General features: G+C 31.8%; 1 protein-coding gene across 2 annotated transcripts in view; it reads left to right on the top strand.

Moving 5' to 3' along the window:
* The window catches only part of Rap1a (RAP1A, member of RAS oncogene family), a 76,970-nt gene that overhangs the window by 9,347 nt on the left and 55,684 nt on the right, over positions 1 to 11,939 (top strand). Inside the window, exon 1 of one of the 2 annotated variants that reach the window (XM_048814514.1) lies at positions 4,673 to 4,693. The exons of the other annotated variant lie outside the window; for it this stretch is intronic. The gene's annotated coding sequence lies outside the window, so the exon portion shown is untranslated. Of the gene's footprint in view, positions 1 to 4,672; positions 4,694 to 11,939 lie in introns of those variants that run through there. 2 annotated transcript variants of the gene reach the window in all.

An 11,939-nucleotide genomic window follows, 5' to 3' on the forward strand; every position in this document is an offset into this window, starting at 1 on the left:
AGTCTAAAAGCTGTTGTACAGAAATCCAGCAGGAAAAACAAAACACTTCAACAGTACAGAAAAACCAAAATATCATATAAAATTATCTATTATGGGCCTGTCAAATTATAACTTTAGTCTCAGAAATAAATTTTAAAATATGTTCCTTCTTCACAAAAACAACCCTCTTCATTCTATTTAGGTTTATTGTACTTCCAACTTAAACCAATAAGACAGTTATTAACTACCTTTTTTAAAAAAATCATTATCATATACGTACCCAAACTTTCTAGATGTTTTATTTTAATTGTCCCCTTCATGAAAAGTTTGATGACATAGACATAAAGGTCCAACTGTTTATGTATTATATGTATATCTGTGCTTTACACTCAAAAAAGAGTAAGATTTATTTTTTGACCTTCAAGAATCAATTTTTACCATGTTGGGGCAACATTACCCCTGCTGAGAATGCATGCAGTAAGTTAGAAGAAAAAAAATTTTCTTAGTTTTACCCTCTACACCAGCCTGTTAAACATATTTTGATGTATGGCTTCTCAAAGGTGTTCAATATGTGTTTTTTTCTTTAACAAAAATGAAATTAGGTACATTTTCTTAGTATATTGTGATTTTTAAATTTTATTTTATATTTTTTAGATTTTTTAATGATAAAATATTTTAACAGTATTATCTAATGGATAAGTAATATGAATGCATGTATTTTATTGTGTGAGTTTACCATCTTTAATTTAAATGATTATGTATATTTTCTAATTTTTTTTATTATACAAGTTCTACTATGAAGTATAGTTGAATTTTTCCATGCATTATTAATTACTTTCTTAGAATGAGTTCCAAAAAGTAAATTATTTTATTATGTACATTTTAGTATTTTGATAAGCATAACTTAGAAAGTGAAAATCCTTTCCTCAGGAATAAATTACCTTAAATATTTATCCCATCTTTTCCTGAATATAGTATAACATAAATAGTTTTATTATATAGTTGTATCTATTGTTTGAAACAAAATAATAGATTGTATCTTAACTAACAAATTGATTGTTTACCTAAGGTTATTTTGGTCATCTTTTCATACTATTATATCTAATTATACCTTATTCTTTAAGCAATAGTCATTCTTCTATTGAACAATCTTTTGTTTCCTGTTTTGTTTTGGCATACATCTGCTTATTTCTGTATCTAAATTTCTATTTGTAATAGAATTTCTGGATCATTTAAGAATTGAAAGTACTTTATATGCTCAGGTTTTTTTTTTTCCCCCTACTATTTTTTTCCTTTGGGATTTTTTAAAATTTATTTTTTAATTGTAGTTTGACACAATACCTTTTATTTTATTTATTTATTTTTTTGTGGTGCTGAATATCAAACCCAGGACTTCTCACGTGCTAGGCAAGTGCTCTACCGCTGAGCCACAACCCCAGCCCCCTTTGGGATTGATTTTAATGACCATAACTTTATAGTGTTGTAGTTTTAAATCTGGAAATATAAAATGTACTGTATACAGATGTGCCTATGTAGTTTCATATTACAAATTTCAGTTTAATTTTGGCTAGGTTTTGGGTTTTATTATTTTCAAATACAAATATATATTCTTTAACTAGATTAGAGTCATACAGACAGATATTTGAGAACTTTTAGTGTTCTAAAAATAATTCAGAACTCTAAAGGCATCTCTGAGTGTGTTTACTGTAATAAGAACCTCTAAACACAGTGAACATTTTTCAAATGTGAGCTTTTGAGGAATACCTGGAAAATGCTTTTTAATCTTTGATTTGTTGATTGAAGCATTGTGGATGTATACTCTCTCCTGTGGAACTTTTATTCTTTTTAAAATAAAGGAGATATATTCTATATTTTTTTACATTCTGATAAAGTGCTTATCTTAGATACTGCATACTATGCTATTTCTGATTATTTCTATACATAACTTATGTATTATCTTCAAAGTTATTTATCCATTTCTGAAGTTTTGTATTTAATAAAGTTTGAAATTCAGCAGAATAGATTTTATATTAGGCAACCATTTGTGAATCAACATTTGATTTTTATAATAATTTGTGCTTTTGCTGATTCAGCATATTTCTTTATGGGAAAGTAATAAACATTGCAAAAGAATGATGTTTTGGTTTTTAAAATAGATATGTTTTGTGGGGCATGGTGGTCCACACCTGTAATCCCACCAAAAACTATGTTGAGGTAGAAGGATTGCAAATTGGAGGCCAGCCTCAACAATTTAGCTTAAAATAAAAAATTTAAAAGGTGAGGGGCCTGGGGATGTAGCTCAGTGATCAAGTGCCCCTGAGTTCAATTCCTAGTACCAAAAAAAAAAAGAAGAAGTGTTTTGTTTTTAAAAGCACTAATTTCTTTCAGAGACTGATTTTCCTTTCAATTTAGCCATTCATGCCATTATTAAAAACTTTAAATGTTGATTCTGATACTATTTTTAGCTATACTGTGATCAGTTTTCTTTAGAAGATATTCTCAGATCTCTTAGTACTCTGAAATGTTCACTACTAGAATGAAGACTAATTATACTAAATATATGGTGTTCATTACCTAGGCATTTCAGACAAGATTGTTTCTAAGATTAAACTTTCTTGGAGTTGAGTTGTCGCCACACATAAGTTAGACCTATTACAGGGAAATTCATGTTGATTTGGGTTAGGGGCCTTTTGTATCAAAGTGGAAAACCAACTGTTTTCCCTCATACTAGTGGTATTTTTTTTCATGGCATATTTATAAAAATTAACATCTCAAGTTTGATTTATCTTGAGGCTTACCATTTAACCAGGCTGGAGATTTTATTCTTTGGCACAAAACTTAAATCTTTGAGAATGTATATATGAATCACAGTGAGAAATGACATCTCATGCTTTATTATGACTTTAGACTGTGGTCTAGCCTGTGTGGTAATTTAGATGGAGCCTTACCCACCCCCATTGCCAACTTTGTGAAGACTAAAATCATATAAAACTTCAAATTAATTTAAATGAATAGTTCATACAAGGAGGATATTAAATTTTAACTTAATTTTTAAGCTGAAGTATTTTTGAGATTATTATAAATGATTAACAAAATTAGAATTTGTGGTAGACATTTGCATTTTATAAAACTTCAGATATTTCTATTTTATTATTCCTTATTTTTTAAAATGTTTTTACCTAAGTATAGTGATAAATTAGTACCAGTAGGACTTTAATTAGGAATAGCCTGTTGGTGTCAAGGATTCTTTAATAGGTTTGTTGGAATATACATCTTCATTGAAGGTAGAAGCTGGGAGATTTTATTTTGGCTTTATGCTCTAAAAGTAAGCGCCTTTGGCCGGGAGTGGTGGTGCATACCTGTAATCCCAATGGCTTGGGAAGCTGAGGCAGGAGGATCCTAAGTTCAAGGCCAGCCTCATCAACTAAGTGAGGCCCTAAGCAAGGAAGCGAGACCTTGTCTCAAAATACAAAATAGTAAGGGCTAGGAATGTGGCTCCATGTTTAAGTGCCCCTGGCTTCAACCTCTGGTACCAATAAATAAATAAATATGTTGCTTTTCAGGAAAACATCAAGTACTTGTTCTTTTAATAATTATTTTCTGTTCAAAGTATTATTAAAGCAATCTTTGAAAATCCTTTTGGTCACACTGTTTTTAAAAAAATTATTTTTACTAAATAACACATTATAAAAGGAATAAATACAGATAGTACAAAACAAAATACATATCATATAAAGAAAACAAATGAGACAAAAATAATGGTTATCAATTTGCTCTGAATCCCTATAGAAATTTCGTGTAAAAATATACAAATGTACAGATATAGAAACAGTTTGGTTTTCATATCTGCCTTTGTTTTTTTAAGTCATCAGATATAAAGATGAGATATGAAGACTAGAAATGTCCTATACTGACATGCTAGTAATTAAAAATTCCATTCTTCAAAAATAAGTTTTGTCAAGATTTTCCCATCTTTATCCTTGCTTTTCCCCTCACTTCTTTTCTTTAATCACCACTCTTATTCTTGAAAGGAGAGACAGTGTAGAAGTTGTAGCTATGACTTGGCTCTATATTAGATTTAACGGTGAGCTTTGAAAAATAATCTTCATTCTGGCTCTACCATCTAGAGGTACTTATTTGATCGATCATAATGAGGCAAGGCATGGAAGAAGAGAACATGTTTTATCTTAACCTGCATATGAAAGCTTGCCTGAGCTTCTGAGTTCAAGTATGATCTGAGGGAAGCAAAGGTTGAATTTAAGGTACCATTTTCTCCAGTTTTCTTGCCTTTAAAAAGGAAGCTATATATAGATAGATAGGTGTAGATCTCAAGAAATGCCCTACACAACTTTCTCATTTATTCTAGTATTGGTTCATCTATATTATTTATAATACAGTCATGTGCTGTATAATGATATTTTCACCAGTGGGCCCCATACTCAATAGTGAGCCACAAGATTATAATGAAGCTAAAAAATTCCTGTCACCTAGTGATGTCATAGCCATTTTAATGTTGTACCTCAACTCATTACTCAAATATTTATGGTGATACTGATCTAAATAAACCTGTACTACCAGTCTTATAAAAGTATAGCACACACAATTGTAGGACATAATACTTTATAATGATAATAAGTGACTTACTGATTTATGTATGTATTATACTTTCAGAGGTAAAGCATGAAGACCAGTAATGTTCTTTACTAGCATTCTAGTAAGTAAAAATTCCATTCTTCAGAGACAATTTTCTGCCATCATTATTCTTTTTTTCTACTTGGAAAAAAAAAGTTTGCTATAAAACAATGTACCATGTTACACCAGCAGCAGCCTCATACATCTCATATTAACTATGACTCTTGATTACATTATTTTATCTTGTGTTTGGTTTAATCTTATGTTTTGTTCATTGTAGTCCTAGGAGCAATAGATTATACCATATATGTACATGCCATATAACCTACTTGTGGATTAAGCTATATACCATCTAGATCTGGGCAAGTATACTATATAACATTCTCACAAGAACAAAACCACCCACCAGTGAATTTCTCAGAACACATCCCCATTCTTCAGCCACACATGACTATACTTTGATTCTAAGGAAAATCAACATCATTTGTGCAGAGCAGATTAGATAGACAAGAAGATGACTGATAAGGCAGTATGGTGTTGTAGTTAACCACACAGATCCTAGAGCCGCCAAACTGCCTGGATTATAATCTGTAATTTATATATAAGTTAGCTTTAACCTCTCTGCCGTATGTATAAAATGAGCATAATGGTCCTTACCTCACAGGAATGTTGTGAGATTTAAAAATGCACATGTAAGGTGTTCAAAATAATATTTTGTACATGGTAAATAGGAAGTAATAGTTAAAACTAATTTATTCCTATTTTTTGTATCCTCTTTTCTAACATTTCTTACGTTTTTCTTGCCCATTCCTCCTGACATTTAATTAATGCTGTCTCTGATTAACTAGAGTAGACATTAACAAACTTTTTTTTGTAAGGGGCTAATAGTAAATATTTTAGGGTTTTAGGACCATATGGTCTCCGTTGCAAATATAGTTGGCTCCCTGTATCTGCAGGGTTCACATCTGATTCAACAAAGCATGTATCAGAAATGTTCAGGGAGAAAAATTGCATATGTATTGAACATGAACAGACTTTTATTTCTTGTCATTATTCCCTAAATTACAACCATTTACATAGCATTTATTAGGTACTACATTTATTAGGTACATTTATTAGATATTACAAGTAATGTTGAGATTATTTAAAGTATAATTTGTAGGGGCTGAGGTTGTAGCTCAGCAGTAGAGCGCTCGCCTAGCACATGCGAGACCCTGGGTTCGATCCTCAGAACCACATAAAAGTAAATAAATAAAGTAAAGGTATAAAAAACTTAAATATATATATTAGTATAGTTTATAGATTTTATGCAGCTACTCTGTCATTTTATACAAGGACTTGAGCATCTGTGGATTTTGGTATCTGCAGGGAGTCCTGGAACCAATCCCCTGTTGATACCAAATGATGGATACTAAGAAACAACCATACCCATCTCTGCTATTGTACAGTGAAAGCAACCATAGACAAATGAATATGATCGTGTCCACTTTATTCACAGGCACAGAATTTTGAGTTTCATATATTTTTCAATGTCATAAAGTATTAATCTCCTTTTGCTTTTAAAGTTTAATTAATTTATTAAAAAATCAATAAGAACATATAAACCATTTCTCAAGCCATTCAAAAAACAGACAGACTGGATTTGGCTCTTGAGTCATTTTGCTGACCCTGGAAGTAAAAGGGCCTGCACATTCTGACAACTATTTTAGAACCCTTTCCTTTTTAAGCATGCCTTCATTCTTTAATGTCTCTGTTAGGATGCTGTAGTCAAAAGGAGGAGGGACACTAGATATAGCAAAAATAACAGATGCCAGTTTACCAACTCTTGATATCTGCCTACATAGAGGGCCAGACCATATAAAACTTTATAAGCTGTGGTAATCAATTTGGGCATTCATGGATACCTTTGAAATATTGAAAATTTTAGACCTAATTTTGGGAAATCTTTCCGGAAAATCAAACCTATGCTTTTTTTTTTTTTTTTTTTTTTTTTTTTTAAATAGTTTGTTGTGTTTTTCATAGTCTTGTGCCTCCTAACATGCATCCTTGTTTGGTGAAAAGAAAAGCTAGTCTCTTAACCTGAAAGTTAAGAAATCATAGGAAGAGGGTGATAGTCAAGGAATTCAGGAAATTTAAGGGATCCATAATAGTTAGAGTTGCATTTAAAATAAATAATTTTGGCTTATATAGGAGGATGGATTTGAGGGGTATAAGACTACTGGAGACTTAAGGACAATCAGAATATCACATCTTGTTCCTCAGTTTCTGGTATTTGTATTCTGCCCTTCTAATTCTCCTTAATCTGATTTCTTTTTATTCTAATTAGTTATACATGACAGTAGAATGCATTTTGATATATCATACATAAATGGAGTATAACTTCTCACTCTTCTGATTGTATATGATGTAAAGTTACACCACTCATTTAATCATACTCCCTTCTGTCTAATCCAAAGTACCTCTGTTCTTCCCTAGCCTCCCTCCTTATTGTGAATTAGCATCCAGATATCAGAGAAAACAGTTGGCATATAGTTCTTTGGAATTGGCTTATTTTGCTTAGCATGATATTTTCTCCAGTTCCATCTATATATTGGCAAATGCTGTAATTTCATTCTTCTTTAAGGCTGAGTAATGTTCCATTGTGTATATATGCCACAAATTTTTTATCCATTCATCTGTTGAAGGGTATCTATTTTGGTTCCATAGCTTAGCTATTATGAATTGAGCTGCTATAAACATTGATGTGGCTGTGTCACTGTAGTATGCTGTTTTTTGTTTTGTTTTTGGTGTGCCGATTTTAAGTCCTTTGGGTATAAATCGAGGGGTGGGATAACTGGGTCAAATGGTAGTTCCATTCCAAGTTTTCTGAGGCATCTCCCTACTGCTTTCCAGAGTGGTTGCACCAATTTGCAGTCCCACCAGCAGTGTATGAGTGTACCTTTTTTCCCACATCCTCGCCAACATTTATTGTTGCTTGTATTCTTGATAATTGCCATTTTAACTGGAGTGAGATGGAATCTTAGTGTAGTTTTGATTTGCATTTCTCTAATTACTAGAGATGTTGAATATTTTTTCATATATTTGTTGATCGATTATAGTTCTTCTTTGAAGTGTCTGTTCATTTTCTTATGATCCACTTATGGATTGGGCCTTTTTTTTTTTTGGTTTTGTGAGATATATATATATATATATATATATATATATCTCCAGGAGATTAATGCTCTATCTGAGGTGCATGGGATAAAGATTTTCTCCCATTTTGTAGGCTCTCTCTTCCACTCAAACTTGTTTGTTTCCTTTGCTGTGAAGAAGCTTTTTAGTTTGATGCCATCCCATTTATTGCTGAAGTTTATTTCTGTTTGAGGAATTTGATTAAGAGATGATGTTGGCCTTAACACAGTGAAAATAGAGATGAAAAGAGTAAGCAAATATTTAGGAGATGAAACCTACAGCATTAGCTTGGTTGTTGATTGTATGTGGCAAGTGGAGTCAAGTATGTCTTGTGTTTCTAGCTTTCAGGAATCACAGGGGAAAATAATATAGGTCAGGTGGAAGGGCTGGTTTTAATGAGAAGGACAACTCATCCTTTGAGTAAGACTTGAGGACAAAACATGACAGTGACCAGATTTAACAGGCGTATCAAGGTGGGAGTGGATGAGAGAGGAAGTAAAGCAAAACTTGGTGAAAGGATTGATGTGCAGTATTGAGGGCTAGTGGTGCTTTGTTCTAATTTGAAGAGAGCATATATGTGTCTTTTAAGTTCTCTATCAGTTTTCCTTTTCTTTCCTGTGTATTTTTTTTAACTTGATGTCCAATTTGTAAGTAAATTCCAACATATGCAGATTTAGAGTGGAACACAGAACTAACTTGATTTTTTTGAAAAATGTTTGACTCTTTGGGTCAAACTGTTGGAAAGTCTGTATAACATAAACATTTTGAAGTGGAATTACAAATTTTTTATATCATATTTGGATAACTAGTTATTTTCTTTCCCCTCTCACTGTCTAATGTCCTTAATAGATGAATATAATAGGTATTAGGAACCTTTATAATATTATTTTTTCTATATTAATTTAGTAATTGAGGTAAATTTTGAAATGTTTGCTGTGCCTTATATATTGAAACAGACAATATTTCAATTATTTTGCTTCTTGCCAGTTTAAAATATTGTTAGAATCAGGGCTCTAAATCTAATAATTCCTGTTAAGATTGTAACCTCTAGAAAATTTAGTCATAGATATTTAATTGTGGTTTCTCTGTTTGAACGCGGAGCCCCATGGATTTTATGTATCTTCTGTATTCAGGTAGTTTTCAATTTGAATGTGAATACTTTATTCCAGTTAAAATTCATTGTTCAGCTTTAGGCCTCAACCCATTGCTGTTTGCACTCTTGTAGAGACTTTTAATACTTAACTAATATAAGGTTACTTATATTGATGAATTGTTACACAATAATTAGAAATTATTATAGTAACTCATTTTTGAAGAATCCTGAGAATTATACAAGTCCAAAAGTATTAAGCTCAAGCATAGTGTTAAGTGCTGGTCATTTCATTATTTAGTTTTTCAAATTTCACAATTTGCTTATGTTATTTTTTCGAGAATTTTCTGTGTTCCAAAGGATTAAGATACATCGAAATACTGAGAAATTTCTCCTTATCATTGTGAATGTATGCAAATGATGTAGATAACATTATCAGTATTTCCAGTCCATACGGATTAAAAATTTTACTCTTTAGTGAAAATAGCTGATGTAGTTGGTGTCACATATAAATTCTTCTATAATCATATTTTCAAGTGTATATTATGAGGAAGCCTCCACGCAACTGTGGTATCATTTGTTTAGTAGAGGGGTGTGTGTGTGTGTGTGTGTGTGTGTCTGTGCATGTGTACCCTTAGAAATGTTATCCTTTAATATGGGGATATTTCTTTTTTTGACAATTTAAATTATTTCATGATTGTAATTGTTTCTCTTATGAAATGCTATTTCTTTTACTACTATTAATATTCTTAAATGTTTGTATGTTTAAGACAGTCACATTGATGTCAAATGCAAGACTTTGTTTTCTGTTTCCCTACGTAAAATATTCTTTAGATAAAAGAAAGGTACAATTTATTGAGGCATTGAGACATAATTTTTAAAAATAGAATTAGACACTACTATCAAGTAGATGTTTTTTCATCAAAAGATGTTTTCCAGGGTTAATGTTGAAAAATGTTTGACTCTTTGGGTCAAACTGTTGGAAAGTCTGTATAACATAAACATTTTGAAAGAGGAATTACAATTTTTTATATCATATTTGGATAACTAGTTATTTTTCCTTTGCTGTGAAGAAGTTTTTAGTTTGCTGCCATCCCATTTATTTTCTAAGAGTCTTTTGTAAACCATGTATTGGTTTCTGCAAACAGATCTCTCCTTATGTACCAGACCTTGCATTGATATATACATAAATAAACATAGGAATAGAGAAGATGAAGGTGAGGGTAATTGGTTATGCTGGTTGAGAGTAGGTAGAGCTGAATAATTACAAATATTTCCGGGTACTGTTTCTACCAAACAAACAATATTTTAAGTACTTAATGAACTCTTAACTTGGCAAGTACTCTAACACATTTTCAACCACACTAACTACAGACTAAAGTCATTGCACTGGGCTTTATGAAAATAATTCACCACTGTGAACAAAGAAACCTACTAAAACAAGATAATTTTGAACTTTAAAATATTGGATAGAAGTGGGTTTCAGAATATAGGAAGTGTTATCTCAGTCCTCCATTCATCAACCTGATCTATTGTGTGGTCTTATAGTCATTAATCATACTTTATATCAGTTCTCCAATAGTTGTGTATGGAAAGAAAGTCAGATGGAAGCATACATCTGACAATTTTACCTGTTTCTTGGATTTTGTTTTTGCTGTAGAAAATGAAATGTGATAAACACCATTTAGCTAGTGTATAGAGAAGACAGCATATGGTTTAAGAGTATGAGTAATGGGTTCTTTTTGCCTAATTCTAAGTGCACAAATTAGCTATCTTTAACCTTTTGTAAGATAATTTTTCTTAGCCTCATTTTCTTTAGCTATAAAATTTGGAGGATGCCATAAAATAGGATGGAACTGGGGATCATTATGTTGAAATAACGAAATAAACCAGGCACAGAAAGATAAGCCCTTCATGATCTCACTCATACGTGGAATATAACCAAGTTGATCTCATAGAAGTTGAAAGTAGAATATGGGTTACCAAAAGTTGGGAAAGCAGGGGAAATTCAATAACTTGCCCAGAAATAAGGGGTAACAGTTACAGTTTGAAAGGAATAAGAAGTTCTAGTGTTCTGTTGTGCAGTAGGGTGGTTTAAGAAATAGCAATGTACTTGGGTGTGTGTGTGTGTGTATACATATATACATGTATATGTACACATGTATACATAAAATAATTGAGGAGATAATATGTTGTCTTGATTTGAATATTATAAAACACACATTATTGAATGCAGTGTAATTGGGGATGGGGGGTACTGGGGATTGAACTCAGGGGCACTTGACCATTGAGCCACATCCCCGGCCCTATTTTGTATTTTATTTAGAGACAGGGTCTCACCGAGTTGTTCAGCACCTTAGCATTGCTGAGGTTGGCTTTGAACTCTCAATCCTCTGTCTCAGCTTCCCAAGCCGCTGGAATGTAATTTCTATCTTTTTAAAAAGAGGCAAAATGTGAATGATAATAGTATTCTTACCTTATGGTCATGAAAATCAAATATTATAGCCCTCATAAAGTACTTATCATAGAATATTAGGTATATCTGTTTCCTTTTTGCCTTTGATCAGAATTTATTATTGATTCTGAGTTCATTTTTTAAGTTACTGTTTGGTTCCCATAATACATTTATTTTTTTACAAGAAAGGCTTTAAAAAGAACCACCATACTATTCATTGCTGTCATTAGAACTATTAGGAAAAAGACTTATCACTATGAAGATCCAAAGAAATCTTTTTTGTACTTACTTAATAGTGTAAACTTGATTTTGGTTTAGAATTCTTCTGACAGTTTATATGAGTAATAGTATTTGTAGAGTGCTTTTTTAAAATTTTTTTTATAAACTTTGTCTCATTTGATCTTCACAATTCTGGGGAAAAAAAAAGTGTAGGACAGATGGCCTCACTCCTACTCTTAAAGTTGAGAAAGCTTCAGAGAAGTTCAGTAACTTGCTCAGAGATAAATAGCTATCATATTTCATCACAGAGTTTATGCCAAGTTTTTTCCCCCCCAAAATAGTGGGGTGTGATGGTTTGTTCCTCCCTCCCTCCCTCCCTCCCTTTCTTTCTTT

This window comes from Marmota marmota, unplaced genomic scaffold, assembly GCF_001458135.2.
Source record: "Marmota marmota marmota unplaced genomic scaffold, marMar, whole genome shotgun sequence".
NCBI lineage: Eukaryota > Metazoa > Chordata > Mammalia > Rodentia > Sciuridae > Marmota > Marmota marmota.